Below are 15,268 nucleotides of genomic sequence, written 5' to 3' on the forward strand. Positions count from 1 at the left end.
AAAACCATCACTTTAATATATATACAAACAGAAACAAACCCACAAACACACACAAAAAACAAAAAAACATTTAAATTTGAAAACAACAAAGTACAAGAATTGATGTCCTGTATACAGCAGGGAACCCACCTTATATACAATGAACTATATCATCATTAACTACATGTTTCTATTGTCTCACATACATTAACTTAGGGATATTTTTTTAAATTATTCATAGGCATTACCCTAGTGGTGTCAGGTAGTTTATTCCACCTTTGACAAGCCTGATTAGAGAATGCTCTTTTACCAAGCTCTAATTTTGTCTTTGGCATAACATAATTTGTGCCTGTAGTTGTTCTCATATTGACAGAATGTCTATCTCTCACCAAATGGAGTCGGTCATAAATAGCTCTTGGTTCCTTCGTATGATGTACGTTATAACATAAACCCAAATGGCTTTTGTCAATGGTGTCATTTACAGCCAACCACCCTAGAGTACTATGTAATTCATGCAATTCATGCACATCTCAAGACAATTCTAGCTGCCTTATTCTGTGCCTTGTGGAGCCTTCCTATCTCACGGATAGCTGCATTGCCCCCAAATGGCTGAGCAATAGTTGACCTGACTGCCAATTAAGGCTCGGGTTGACTGCTTCAATACTTTCTATAGGCAAATAACCAGCTATCCGTTGAATGTGATGAAGGTGTACTCTCCTGTTGTACTCTATAGAGGGTGACATCACCTGGCACAAAGATCAGCCAATAACAGATGGCCAATGCAGTACCCTACTTTTCATTCACCATTAGGTCTCAGGCTTCGCCACGGATTTGGGTTTGGGGTTTAGTTGCTCTTTAAACATGTGAAGTACAATAGGAATTAACTAAGTAAATATGAATCATGTAAAAGTCTGTCTAGTGATTTAAAAGATACGACTGATGACACTGCAAACCTTACCTCTTCAGTCAGGGAATTCCAATACTTGGGAACCTTGGGCAGCAAATAATTCATAGATTCATAGGTTATATAGAGGCCTAGCTTGGATGTTGTTACAGGAAAGGGGGGTGGGTGAGAGTGGGTTTGTCATTGAGGTTTTCCAGTGGGCACCTCCCATCACAGATGTTTTCGGTTGAATTGGGCCCACAACGCCTCAACAGTAAGTTCTGGCATCCCATAACCACCGTGTTCCACACCCACTGTCAACACGGATCAGACATAAACCCATCTGCAGCAACACCTACGCTACACCTAACTGACATTGCACCTTCACTGAGGCTTACATCTAGTCTACAACATCACACCAAATCATTTCTAACCTCACCATCTGTCCTTGACAACAATAGGCTAATGGGGCCGCTGACCCCGCTGGCTTGAACCGGCCCACTCAGTAGTTTAGAAGCCGAATTGTACTTACAGAAGCAAACATAAACTGTCTAGACTTAGGAATGGACAGGAAATAAAAGGAGGTAAAAGAAGAGATAGCATTGAATGCTGGGTGACTCATGAGTGTCAGGCATCTGTGTTCAGATGCTGGAGTCTGCGGGGTATGATAAGACACCAAGTAAATAAGGAATAAGAGCTAAAAATTGAACATTAGGAACCAAAGTAAATAGTGTGTTTTCACAGGCAGACACAGAGCCCAAGACAACCAATTAGCAGAAAACACTAGGGAGGAAGAGAGAGAAGGAAAGGAGAGAGAGAGAGAGAGAGAGAGAGAGAGAGGCTGGCTGGCTGAATGTTGAAACTCTAATTGGTCTGAAGTAGGGAGACATATGTGTGTGTGTGTGTGTGTGTACTGGCGTGTGCATGCTTGTATGTGCGGCTGTGAAACAGAATAATTAGGACTGAGAGAGACCCTCATTATAAAAGGCCCGAGCAGCTGTTGTTAATTAAAAGCGGTCTTCCGGAGAGGGGCCCCGCGCACACCGTCGCTGTCACCGAACACGCCGCGCTCCGGGCCGGGGCTTGGATGGGACACTTTGGGATGGGACACTTTGGGATGGGACACTTTGGGATGGGACACTGGGAGGGAGCAGCTCTTTCAAGTCTCCGTCTTTGGTGCTAAACGCTCGCTGCGTTGGTGTTTTTTTTTTTTTTTTGCACTGCACTTACCACACATCACCTGTCAATCAAACAGTGTGGGTGGTACTGTGACGTCTTTTTCCTTAGATTTTCTGTTTGAGTGCAAAATGGGCATTTATTAATATAAAAATGTCATGTATAATTACTTTAAATCTAGCATCTTTGTTGCTAGACCCGTCTTACGCCTAGAGAGACATGTTAGGAGAAGGACTTTTATGTCCTTTTATGCTTAGAATCTATTGCATGTGTATGTGTATGTATATATGTGAATTGGTATATGCAGTATGTGTGTGCATGTGTATCCATATGGGTATGTGTGTTTACATATGTATGTATATATATGTGTATATGTATGTACAGTACTGTGCAAAAGTCTTAGGCACCCTAGATTTTTTATATATATTTCTTAGAAGTCTTAGATGTTTATTTGTTTTCTGTATTAGTGTGCCAGTAGACTGCTGTTTACTGTAAATTTTTGATATTGAGAAACTTTTCATTTCATTAGTTTTGAAAGCATCTTCGCTTTATGGATATCTTTGACATATGCCTAAGACTTTTGCACAGTACTGTATATGTACAGTATGCGTGTATATACACTCACCGGCCACTTTATTAGGTACACCTATCATAAGGGCCAACAACTTGTGTGTTGTGCACTCCACTGTTGTGAAGAGCTGATATTGGAGCATTTGTGGGCTTTCTGTTAGCTTGACCCAGTCTGACCTCTGACCTCTCTCATTAACAAGCTGTTTTCACTCACTGGATGTGTTTCTCTGTAAACTCTACAGACTGTAGTGTGAAACTCCCAGGAGGGCAGCTGTTTCTGAGATGCTGGAACGTCAGCCCATGGTCAAAATCACTTACATCATGTGTCTCGCCCGTTCTGTTTGGTCAAACAGAAAAATAACCCATTTCACCCTGTCTGCATGCTTTATATATTGGGTTGCTGCCACATGAAACGTTGTTTGGAAGAGCAGGCTATTTGCATTAAAGCAGTATTCCACTTTTAACATGGGGGGTTATTCTGCACTTGACCGCCATGAAAACCAGAATAGAAACTACTCACCAAGATCAGATGCAGCTGGACGAGTTTCCCATTCATTTGAATGAGGCCACAAAAATATACTGAAAACTGACATTTAACAAGCTTGTGAACAGATTCAACCACAGATCCTGCTGCTGTGATTTTCAGTTGACTGTGGGTCCAACGGTTTAGAAAATAATTTCGCCAAATAGCATTTTTATTGATAGAAGAGAACATAGCGGAGGGATACCATTCAGGAGAGATAGTTCCTGTTTGGGAGACCGGATCTAGGCCTACTTTTATTTTTAAATACTAATTTGAATGTAAACCAAGAATAGAAATGCAAAATGACGACTGACTAATGACTGCTTTACTGTCTTAAAAGCAGGATCTGTTGTTGAATCTGTTCACAAACTTGTTAAATTTAAGTTTTCAGGATATTTTTGTGGCCTCATTAAAATGCTACAAACTCGTCCCGCTGCATCTGATCTTGGTGTACCTAATAAAGTGGCGGGTGAGTGTACATACTGTGTGTGTGTGTATGTACTGTATGTATGCACGCATGTATGTGCATATGTATGTATGTGCATATGTATGTTCATGTTTGTTTATCTTATATATTGTATATTGTAAAAAAAAAAAAAGGATTAATACAAATTTGGTCACAAAAAAAACCCAAAAAACTATTGCATGCACTTCCATCTTACCCAGTGCAACTTCTGCATGGTATACTTGCTCATTTCCACTGCTGGACTCTTACCTACAGCTGCCACCTACCACATGTCATGCTGCATGAACGCACACAGTGATAGAATGCTGAACGTACTGTATATATGTAGAGGGATATTTATAGTCTACTGTCTGTTGTATGTCCTGCACTGTCCCCCTCTGCTGAATGTGTCAGTATATACTCTACTTATGTCACTGTGACTTGTCACTATTTTCCTGCACCGATGTCACCGAGACAAATCCCTGTGTATTTTATTGTACTTGGCAGATAGTGAGATTGTGATCGCGGTTTACTGCATGTCTCCAGGCATCTAAATTGGTCCAACAGCCCTAAACTTACATAGACTGTATATTTGCAGCTACATTAAAAATACGTTCCATGCTTAGGCCAAATCCAGGGCCTCTAGGTTTGCTATCCTGAAATTATACTGCTGCTATGTTGATCATTTTTATTTCAAATAATGCACAAAAATAAAATTCAAAGTTTAAAAGTTTAATTCCAAATGGGAAAGTATTGCTTTCATTTTCAAAGCTGGGTCGCAGGAAGATTAAAACAAGCCCCTCAAATCACTTTGGAGAAACATCTGATGGTTTTTGACAGTGGAATTATAATTTTGCCGGCTGTGTTATGCAACCCCTGAGTCGTCTGAAGAAAATACTGTAGGAGGCAATAACGAGAGTCCTTTTTGATTAGTGGGCTGTTTATTAACAGTATACTAAATCATTTTGAATCTTTAAAAAAACAAAAAAAACAAAAACATTTTCGTGGCTCATCTTCCTTCCTCTTCACCTGGCTGTCAAATCACTGAGTGTGACCGACTACAGAGGTTATGATTCTGTTAACGTGGCTACATTTTAAAAGTCTTTTGAATTTACACTTTTCTGTATTTTCCTTCTCCTCTTTTCTCACTCTCACTCTGTGTATATGTGTGTGTGTGTGTGTGTGTGTGTGTGTGTGCATCCTCCACTGCTGCTTCCCCTGTATGTCATTACTGCAAATTTGTGTGTGTGTGTGTTGGTGTGTATGTTTGTATATAAAGTGCTGCCCTTAGGTCCCTTGCCACAAGGAAACATTTTGCTGTTCAATCATTTTTGTAATTGCAGCTTCAGGACCTATCTTAAATATTTACTGATTATGAATATATGTATATGTGCTAGACGTACACACACACACACTTGACATGATGTGGTATACGCATTAGGCATGCACTCTGAGTTGCACACACACACACACACACACACACACACTTGACATGATGTGGTATACGCATTAGGCATGCACTTTTCCTCTACCATGACTTCTGGGAAGTGACATAATGACAGCTGGTTGTAGAGTGACTGTAGGGGGCTGTGTGTGTGTGTGTGTGTGTGTGTGTGTGTGTGTGCACCTGTACATATATGAAGGCATGTACTGAAGGCATGCATGATTTAAGGTGTGTATGTCTAATGTAAACACTACGGCAAAGCAACATATGATGTTCCTGCTTAATAATGTATCAGCATGTGAGGCATTAAGTATTCAGGTTAAGGCCAGGCCAGCGTAAATAGTTAACCAGTTCATCATGTTGACAACAATTGACTTAAAGTGATTTAGTGAATAAGGGAAATGAAGGGAGGGAGAGAAGGAAGGAAAAAAAAAAAAGAAGGAAAGAAGGAAGGAATGCATGAAGGATGGGGAATAGAGGGCAAGGAGTGCGCAAAGTAAGGAAGAAAGGAGGGAGAAGAGGATGATGGAAGGGAGGAAAAGAGGAAGAAGGAAGGAAGGAAGGACACAGGAACGGCAAGAAAAAAGAATGCAAAAAGAAAGGACTGTAAGAAAGAGTGTGCGACGGAAGGAAGGAGGAGGCGGAGGTAGAAGAAGATGGAAGGAAGGAAGGAAGGAAGGAAGTGCTATAAGAAAGAATATATGAAGAAAGGAAGGGATTTATAGTAATAATACAGTGGGAAAGGAGCAGTGGAGGACACATCTGACCTCAGACATGCACGCACGGACACACACACACACACACACACACACACACACACACACACACACACACACACACACACACATCCAAGGTCGAGTGTGCTCTGTAATGTATCACCAGGGAGTTCATAGGGGACTGTCAGAGGTTAACAGAGAACATGTGCTGCAGCTGTTATTCCTCTGTGTGTGTGTGTGTGGGTGTGTGTGTGTGTGTGTGTGTGCATATGCCTTTATTTCATGTGTGGTACACACATGTACTTGAGAACGCATATTTCATGTGTAGTGTACAAACACATCTATTTGTGTGTGTGTGTGTGTGGGGGGGGTGTGTGTGTGTGTGTGTGTGTGTGTGGGGGTGGGGGGGTGGGGTGTGTGTGTGTGTGTGTGTGTGTGTGTGCTGACGAAGGCCACGAGGGTGTGGTTAGTGTAGGATGAGCAGAAGGTTATGTCAACATTCTGTCTATTGATTTCTCCTCCGGCTCACTCGCTCTCCCTCTCTCTCTATTCCTCCGTCTAACCTTTTTACTTAGAGCCTTTTTAGCCTCCATCGCTTCTATTTCTCCTCTCCTCTCCTCCTCTTCTCTTTTCTCCTCTCTTCTCCCCTTCTCTCCTCTCCTCTACTCTCCTCTCCTCTCCTCGTCTCTTCTCTCCTGTCTTCTCCTCTCCTCTCTTATCCTCTCATCTCATCTCCACTCCTCTCCTCCTCTCTTCTCCTCTCCTCTCTCTCCTCTCCCCTTCTCTTCTCTCCTCTCCCCTTTTCTCTCCTCTCCCTTCTCTTCTCTCCTAGCTTCTTCCTTCCTCCATGTCTCTCTCCCTCCTTCCTTCCTTCTTTCCTTTCTTCCCGTTCTCTCCCTTCTCCATCACTTCTACCACCTCCATCGCTTCTATTTCTCCTCTCCTCTCCTCTCCTCTCCCCTTCTCTCCTGTCTTCTCCTCTCCTCTCTTCTCTTCTCTTCTCCTCTCCTCTCCCTCCTCTCCCCTTCTCTTCTCTCCCCTTCTTTTCTCTCCTCTCCTCCCCTTGCTCATTTCCGCTCTTGATCCCTATTCCTCATTCTCCTTCCCTTTCCCCTTCCTCTCTCTCCTCTTCACATTCTCTCCTCTTCCTCATCATCATCATTTTCCCCATCCTCTCCTAATCCCTTCATCTTCATGTGTGATGCACAAACACATGCATGAACACCTACTAAATGTGTCAAAAACACACACCCAACACCAAGGTCACACACTGATGAAGTTCACAGCTGAGTGAGATCACCATGGTTTTAATAGAAAGCGAATGTGGCAATAATTAAAACCAGCGTTATGTAAATTTGTAACCCTGATTAGGACCTGTCATTAATTAGACTTGTTGCGTGATTATTATCAATTAACAGAGCTATCAGCTGTAAACATATCTGTGTGTGTGTGTGTGTGTGTGTGTGGTACAGCAGGAAGTTTGCGGAATGATGTGTCTGCAAATATGAGCATGTGCATTCAAACAAACAGGGGGAGTGTGTGACTGTGTGTGTGTGTGTGTGTGTGTGTAGTATTGCTGTATTCATAAATAATCAACATGGAGTAGCATCATGAAATATGTTGACACACTCTCTGATGTGATGGGATTTGAAAGTGAATCAGGAGAAATCCACAGTTCAGTCTACGTTTCATTTATAAAGAAATTTGTAAAAAAAAAAAAAAAAAAATGCTAATATCATTATTTTTCACCAATATTCTATGTAAAAAAGATTCTGATCCGTTGTATAATTGACGCTATTTTTCTTATATCATATTGTCTTATATGTGTTGTATTTGCTGTTTTGTTGTTTTGGCAATATGTAGACATGTATGTCATGCCAATAAAAGCTCATTGAATTGGGATTGAATTGAAATGGAATGGGTCTTGCAGGTTAGAATTTTTGCATTGACAGTGTATCCCAGCCTAGGATTTACTGGGCAAGACGTGCCATAATAATCAAAATACCTTTATTCCTTCCAATATGTTTCAGCAATCCACCAAGATGCCACCTTCATATTTTCTACACACCTAAACAATATGTATGTGTCTGTGAGTCATAGTTATAGCTGAGTTATAGCTGCATGCCAGCAATGCATTGGTGAACTGCATTGGTTAGTAACTGTGTCATTTTTGTGACCGATTCCTTAGCTACTTTCAAACAGAGTAAATTCTGACTTTCATAAGAAGGTTTTTGAAGATTTTTCAGCATTGTGGAGTTGAAAAAATGTTCACGATTTCAGCTGCAGTCTAATATCTAAGAAACATTCACACTCCATTCACACTCCAGAGCTCAAGTACATTACTTTACAACAGCTACATTTCAGGCATTTTGCTGCTGCTCTTGTCCAGAAAGACTTACAATAAGTGAACAGTAAGGCAAAGTGTCTTGCTCAAGCACACTTTAAAAGGACGCACACCTGTAGCTTCAAGTCTCTTCTGTTATCTCATGCACTTCTAACATGTAAAGTCTATGTGATGTGTACAGCATAGAGAAAAACAAAATGTAAAGGTGATACATGTAGCATTTTAACATCAATAAATAATGACATTAATTTTGAGACATTAGTACAATTAAATGAGCAGCCTCTAGTGGCCTCTACACTGCATAACACAATACTAACAATACCACTGGTGTGAGATAGAGGCTCCCAACTGTCTCAACCATGGACTCATTAATAATTATCACAGAACTTGAATGGATAGAACAGTCCTTCCACTGTTTGCCATGGTAATTTGGCTAGTAAAGGATAAAATGGCCATTATGGAATTTTAAGGTTAATTGCTATGTTGACGACATAAGTCTGAACATTAAGGCCAGGTAGTGTGTGTGTCACACTTGCTCGAGAACTGTGCAGATGTGTCTGTTGCACAAGTGCTTAGCAAACTGTCAAAACTCAACTGAAAGCTAACGTTAGCGACGAGGCTAACGTAGCTTTATCACAGACTGTACTCCTCTCTCTAGCTCTTCTAGTCAACATTAGCATGTTAGCAATCAATGGCAGCAAGCAGACAGAGAAGCTGCTTTGGTTCTGAGAGGGGTCTGGCTGCAGACCTCCACTGTCAGGCCAACCTGCGCTTTCAGGCCAGCTCCACGCTCAGGTCTCTTCTTCGTCAGTTATTTTGAACTGCCAGTACCCTCCCAAGCGAGGTATACTTGTCCCAAGCTGAAGTTCCATGAAGCTAGCCACATTTTCATTTCCGGTTTTGAGCCCCGCAAGGCTGCTACAAGAAACATAGTTGTGAGTGGTGAAATCTCCCTAATTAATAATAATCTATCCAAATGTTTAGGGGGACGACGTAGACAATGTCTGAGTGTATGACTGTCTTATGATTGGTGCTAACCAGAGAGATGTAATAGCCTATCAGAACGGTCGCAGGAGTTAACGTTATCTCACTGTTATCTTCCCCTCAGCTGACGTTTTCGTGAATTTTGTCATGCTAACAACGTAAATTAGCGGCGAGTAGTAGGCTACGCTCAAATGTTCACGTTGCATGTACAAAACAAAATGCAAAAAAACCCCCCAAAACAACGCAAAAGCAGCCCATTAGACACATCATTGCAAACAAAAACATTGATTAAAGTAACCGATCTACAACAACGGGCAGATTGAGCCGACAGAAAAAGAAAGTAGTGGTACTGTCCTAAGTGCGGAGGTAAAGGGCAATTAATTTAACTGACGATGGGAATGACTGTTCTATCCATTCAAGTTCTGTGGTAATTATACCAAGGCAATTATTTTAACAATGATATATTGATGTTTAAAATAGCTTGGACATGTAATGTATTTGACAAATAGTGAGATTCTGACTGCTGAACAAGAAGGATGCGCCCATTCCTGAAGCCATAACTTGCCCCTTTGGTCTTTGTTCAGCTTTATGAATCTGTCAGAGGAAGGATGACTGAGGTGGACTGGTGGTTTGGATGTGGATTACTGAGGGAATTAAAACTAAGGGTGTGTGAGGACAGTGTTACAGTGTTGCCAGACCTCTGCAGTGGTAGCTAAAGTTGATTTAGGATAGCACAGGGTAACTGGAGCCGGGCTTGTTAGCATTCAATGCCATACTCTCTCTGTCTTACTCTCTCTCTCTCTCTCTCTCTCTCTCTCTCTCTGTGTGTGTGTGTGTCTCTCCATTCTATCTATCTATCTATCTATCTATCTATCTATCTATCTATCTATCTATCTATCTATCTATCTATCTATCTATCTGTCTCTCTATTGCTCTTTCTCTCTCTCTTTCTCTCTCTCTCTCACACTCGCACACCAAGTATTCAATCCATGGGGAAGCGGCGCATTGGCATTCAACATCCACCTCTGTCTGTCATCTCATTTCACTCAGTGTGTGCGTGTGTGTGTGTGTGTGTGTGTGTGTGTGTGTGTGCGTGAGTGCGTCTTGAGCTTTACAAAACTATTATCCCGAGGTGTGAGGTCTCGTCTCGGGGGGAAAACAGAAAATATGTTAATGGCTTTGATAGAAGGACACAGCGCACTTCATAACAGCTCATCGACGAGCCTGCGTGTGTGTGTGTGTGCGCTGGTGTGTGTGTGTGTGTGTGTGTGTGAGAGAGATTTATGTTTTTTACTATCTTATGAGGTCCGAATGTCCTCACAACAATAGGAAAAAACGGTCATTTGTGAGGGCGACTATCCCATTACTGAAGCACTTTACAAAACAGAAGCCGAACAAACAGGCAATAAAAAGATACAAAAAAGAGAAATAGTGAGAAAAACTAAACTAAAAAAAATAAAATGAAGGTTTTATTGAAGGTTAAGCATGCAGCTGTGAGGGTCAAGGGTCAGGGAATGAATGCAAGTCAATAGGATTTTCTCTCAAGTATAACAAAACAAGAGTGTGTGTGTGTGTGTGTGTGCGCGTGTGTGTGTGCGAGCCCCTCACCCCCGCTGACACGGGCTTAGATGGAAACTGATGGACAAGATAGAGGGAGAGAGAGATGGGGGAGGAACGAGAGAGGGAGGCGTCGGGGTGTGAATGCTAATGTTCTCCCGGCTAAGACATCTCTCTCTCTCTCTCTCTCCGTCTCTCATCTATATCTTATCCCCGCCTGACTCCTTCTTCTTCTCTCTCCCCCTCCTCTTCCTCCCCTTTCTCCTTCCCTCCGCCCGGCTCGTCCATCTGTGTTTTCACCGACTTGTCCTCCTCCTCCCGTCCTCTCCTCTTCCCCTTCATTCAACTCCTTCGACACACACACACACACACACACACACACACCGGTCCACCACCCTCCTTCTCCCATTTCCAGCTCTCTTCCCCCCCCCCCGATTTCCGCCTTCTCTTATTTCTCCTCTACCTTGCACTTTCTTCCTCCTTCCCTCTCTCTTTCTCTCTCTCATCCCTCTTTCTCTCCCTCTCTCTCTCCTTCTCACGGTCTAAATCTCTCGCTCTCTCTCTTTGCATCTCTCCTTATCGCCCCCATTTTCCTCCTCCATCCCCTTCCCTTCCACTGCTCTCGTTTTCCTTTATCTCTCTCCGGAAACAAACACATTAGCGGAGATCAGAGAGGGAATCGCATCATCTTTAAGTCCTACAACCCCCCCCCCCACCCCCTTATTGCCCAGCAGGGGACTTCGCAGCACAGTGTGTGTGTGTGTGTGTGTGTGTGTGTGTGTGTGCGCATGTGTGTGCGTGCCCTTGTGTGTGTTTACACATGATTAAGCATGTGTGTGTTTATGTTTGCCCAAAATGCAGAAGCTACAGATGCAAGTGTGTGTGGGTTTGGATGCGTTTGTGTGTGTGTGTGTGTGTGTGTGTGTGTGTGTGTGTGTGTGTGTGTGAGTGTGTGTGTGTGTGTGTGTGTACCCTGAGAGGAGGCTGCACAGCACTCTCCCATGCTGCAGGCACTGAACAGAGAGCGGGGGAATGTGCTTGCCACTGCAGTAAACGAGAGGGAAAAAAAAAAGAGGAGAGGGAGGGAAAAAAAAAAGAAGTGCTGTAAAAGTTGCTGAGGCACACAAAAGAAAGGAGAGAGACAGAGACAGTCTCTTATCCTTAATTAGAGTTTCCGCCTCTCACTCTTCTTTCGGAGGACCAAAGCGTGAACCCACTCTTTCTTTTTTCCCTCTCCCTTCTTCTCGCTGTCATCTTTTAAACATTTGCTTCTTTCTCTCCCTCTCTGCTCCCATCAGCCCTTTTTTGTCTTTTCCACTCTAATTACGGATGCGCCCTCCTCCCTCTTCTTGTCATCTTTTTTTTTTTTTTTGTTCCCTCCGCCATTCAGTTTGTCCCTCAAAAGAGAGAAGAGTGGTATAGCGGCGCTTTGTGTGCAGCGTTTTTTCTTCTTCTTTTTTAGGTCTTTATGTGTGTGTGTGTGTGTGTACACGTATAGGTACATGTATGTGAGTGTTCATGCGTTCATATTCACCTAAACAGTCACACACATGTATACTGCACATATGAGCACATGCACAGACACACCCACACTAGGCTTGACCAATATCCAAAATGTGATATCGCGATACTGTCCCGCCAAAATATCGCGATATACGATATTATCGCCGTTTTCAGGTATTTTCCAGGGTTTTTTTTTTTTTTTTGGTTTTTTTAGCATTGTCTTTTAGTTCTTCTAAATTACATCAAATTTCTAGGCTATAAATAATCATTATTAAAAATAGAAAAAATAGAAATTAGATCTAACAATTCAAGCATTGGAGGAAACAATGGGCATTTGGTGTAATTTGCTCATTCCTGCTATTTCCAGGAAAACGGACTGATTGTGGAAAAGGGAACCCACTTGAAATAAAATGCTACATTTACATTTACATTTTTCACTACAACTATGATCATTTTTGTTTTTTACTATCCTACCACTAGTAGATTATAGGTTTATAAGTTTAAAAGCTTGTGACCTAAGCCAGTGATTCACAAACATTTTAATATCAAGGACCCACAATTTACTACACTTTAGGGCCACGGACCCCCATTTGATGAGATTTTGTCTCTTGGACTCAAATCTGAGAATATTTTTATTGTTAGATATGATTTTGTCCAGAATTCCATAACTATCTGTATTGTAGGTAGAGAGATAACAGTGAAACTATGATCAAAATGGTCATTCTTCCACATTATCTAACTTCTTGCAAATGAAATAATGCTCAAGTTTAACACTTCATCAATTTGCTGGGGAACCCCTGGAACCCCCTCAAGGACCCCTGATGGTCCCCGGACCTCACGCTGAGAACCACTGATCTAAGCAACACATGGTGCCACGGCTGGGTGGGGGTGGGAGGGTGATATTCGATATTGCGGAATATATCGCGATATTCACAAAATATCGTGATATTCAATATTATTGAATATAGGCCCAAACCTAACCCAACACACCTAATTCTAGTGGGATGTTTCTCATTTGGTTCGCATAAGTATGGAAATACAAGAACACACCCCCCCACACACATATATACACACATAGTGGCCCAGACAGTGAATCCACGGTCCAGTTCTTGTCTGCAGAGCGTGGCGGCTGATGCCTCATTACGGTGGAGATATATAGGATCCTACACCTCATAGAGATTAACCTTGAGGGAGTAAAGATTTATCATGCTCTTCACTAAAATGCTCTTTGCTGTACCTGTCACATACACACTCATGCATGCACACCAAAGCCACGCATGCAGCAAAAAAGCATATGAAAGCACACAAAAACATACACACACAAGCATAGATGCATGACCACACAGGCACACACACACATACATCATTACATCTGCAGAAGGGCCACTAAAAGCTTGATTGTATTGGGTAAGACAGTGATTGATGGTTATGTTACTTTTTAATGATTCAGTTAATTATTACGTTTTTACATGACTTTGTAGAATACTCAATTCTGATTGGCCAATGAAGGCATTCTGAGGTCTGTGAAGCGCTGTTTCACATCTAATCGTATCACTCCGCAGTCAAGAAGTCCGGTCCATTTTGTAGTTTTCTAATCAAATTAACTGATGACACTTGGTAGTGTTCATGTGACTTTTTCCTGTAAAGTATAGTGAGAGTAAAGTAAGGCACTACTCTTCCAATTTCAGTAATCACAGTAAAATTGCTGATCTAACAGACAGGTCATTACTTGGCATTACATTTTAACTTTTTTATTGGTGTAATATCTATGAAAGATTCCCCTCATCCTCTCCTGCCTTAAAGTCATGTCGGAAAATAAAAATAAATAATGCAAATACTCGCTGCAGTCCGTCCCGGATGTCGGAGCTTCCCATGAACGCACCAGAAGATCTACAGACTTTTCTAATCAGTGTGCGCATTCAACTCAATTACCATGCAAAGTAACTGACGAGGTTCTTCACTGATGGATTACCTGTCTCAAGCAGGTTTCAAGTCTCTGCAAGTTGATTTTCATACTGTAAGGAAAAGACTGGAAACAAATGGCTGCCTGGGAGGTAGAAGAAACGCATTGAAACATATGAAAAAGTATGGTATGCTTTGGAAGATGGTTGGTAGTAATGGATGTATGCATTACTTTTCTCTGTGAATAATTAGTAAAGTAATTTGTTACTTTTTCGAAAAGTAACAAGCAATGTGTAATTTATTACTATTTTTCCAGTAACGATCCCAGTCCTGCCAAGCTACTTTTTGACAGAAGCATGTGATATTAGTTTACCGTGTCATAAATCATTTTCAATCAGTAGTTCAATCAGTTGATTGATGTCTTTGGTGATACAGTAAGCAGGATAATAGGCTTCACTTTAGGTTCTTGAATCACCTTGTCTGAACTTATTTTGTTTGCTGGATATTCTCCCTTACTTACTGTGCAGAGGATGAGAGTGTTGGGTTGTCTTAAGGCTCTGTGTGGTACATTCAGTTGTATTTGATCCATTTCATTTGGAGTGTGCAATAGGTTCTAGATCGCCTGAAAGTACACAACCTCTACTGTATACCACCATGACCATGAATGCACAAAACACTCATTCAGGCTTTAGATTATGCAATTTGAAATCCTCATCTAAAAGGTTAGGTAACGCTTTATTTTCTGGGTCCACAATTTCCTAACAATTTCCTAGAAAGGTATTATTAATTTATTGGGAAGTTTCCTGAAAAGGACCATCAAATTATGTAGTAGTTATATAGAAAATGTAAGCAGTCCGTTTGCTAGAGTCGATAAGATACTGTCAATTTCTGAAAGAGTTTCCTGGAAAGAACTGCAGAACTATAAACTATTTACTGGAAAAATAATAGTCAGAGGTCAGTTTGGTAAAAAAACCCCTCATTATTCATATAATTATATAATATACTTATTTATTGAATTCCTTCCTCTAATATCAAATTTTCTATATAACTACTACATAATTCCATGGTTCTGTCTTGGAAATTGAAAAAAAGACCAGACTTAACCTATTACACAGTGACTGTGATTAAACAAGTGTTCTGCAAACTCATTGTAAACCATTGATGCAAGATTGAATTACATTCACTACCATTTATTACTACCTTAGAGGCGCAGAATGCATACAAAAAAGTTTTTTTATAATG

This window comes from Centroberyx affinis, unplaced genomic scaffold (assembly GCF_046629955.1).
Source record: "Centroberyx affinis isolate AG114_WGS23_722 - 3 ecotype Tasmania unplaced genomic scaffold, CSIRO-AGI_Caff_v1 ptg004020l_1, whole genome shotgun sequence".
In the NCBI taxonomy this organism is placed as follows: Eukaryota; Metazoa; Chordata; class Actinopteri; order Beryciformes; family Berycidae; genus Centroberyx; species Centroberyx affinis.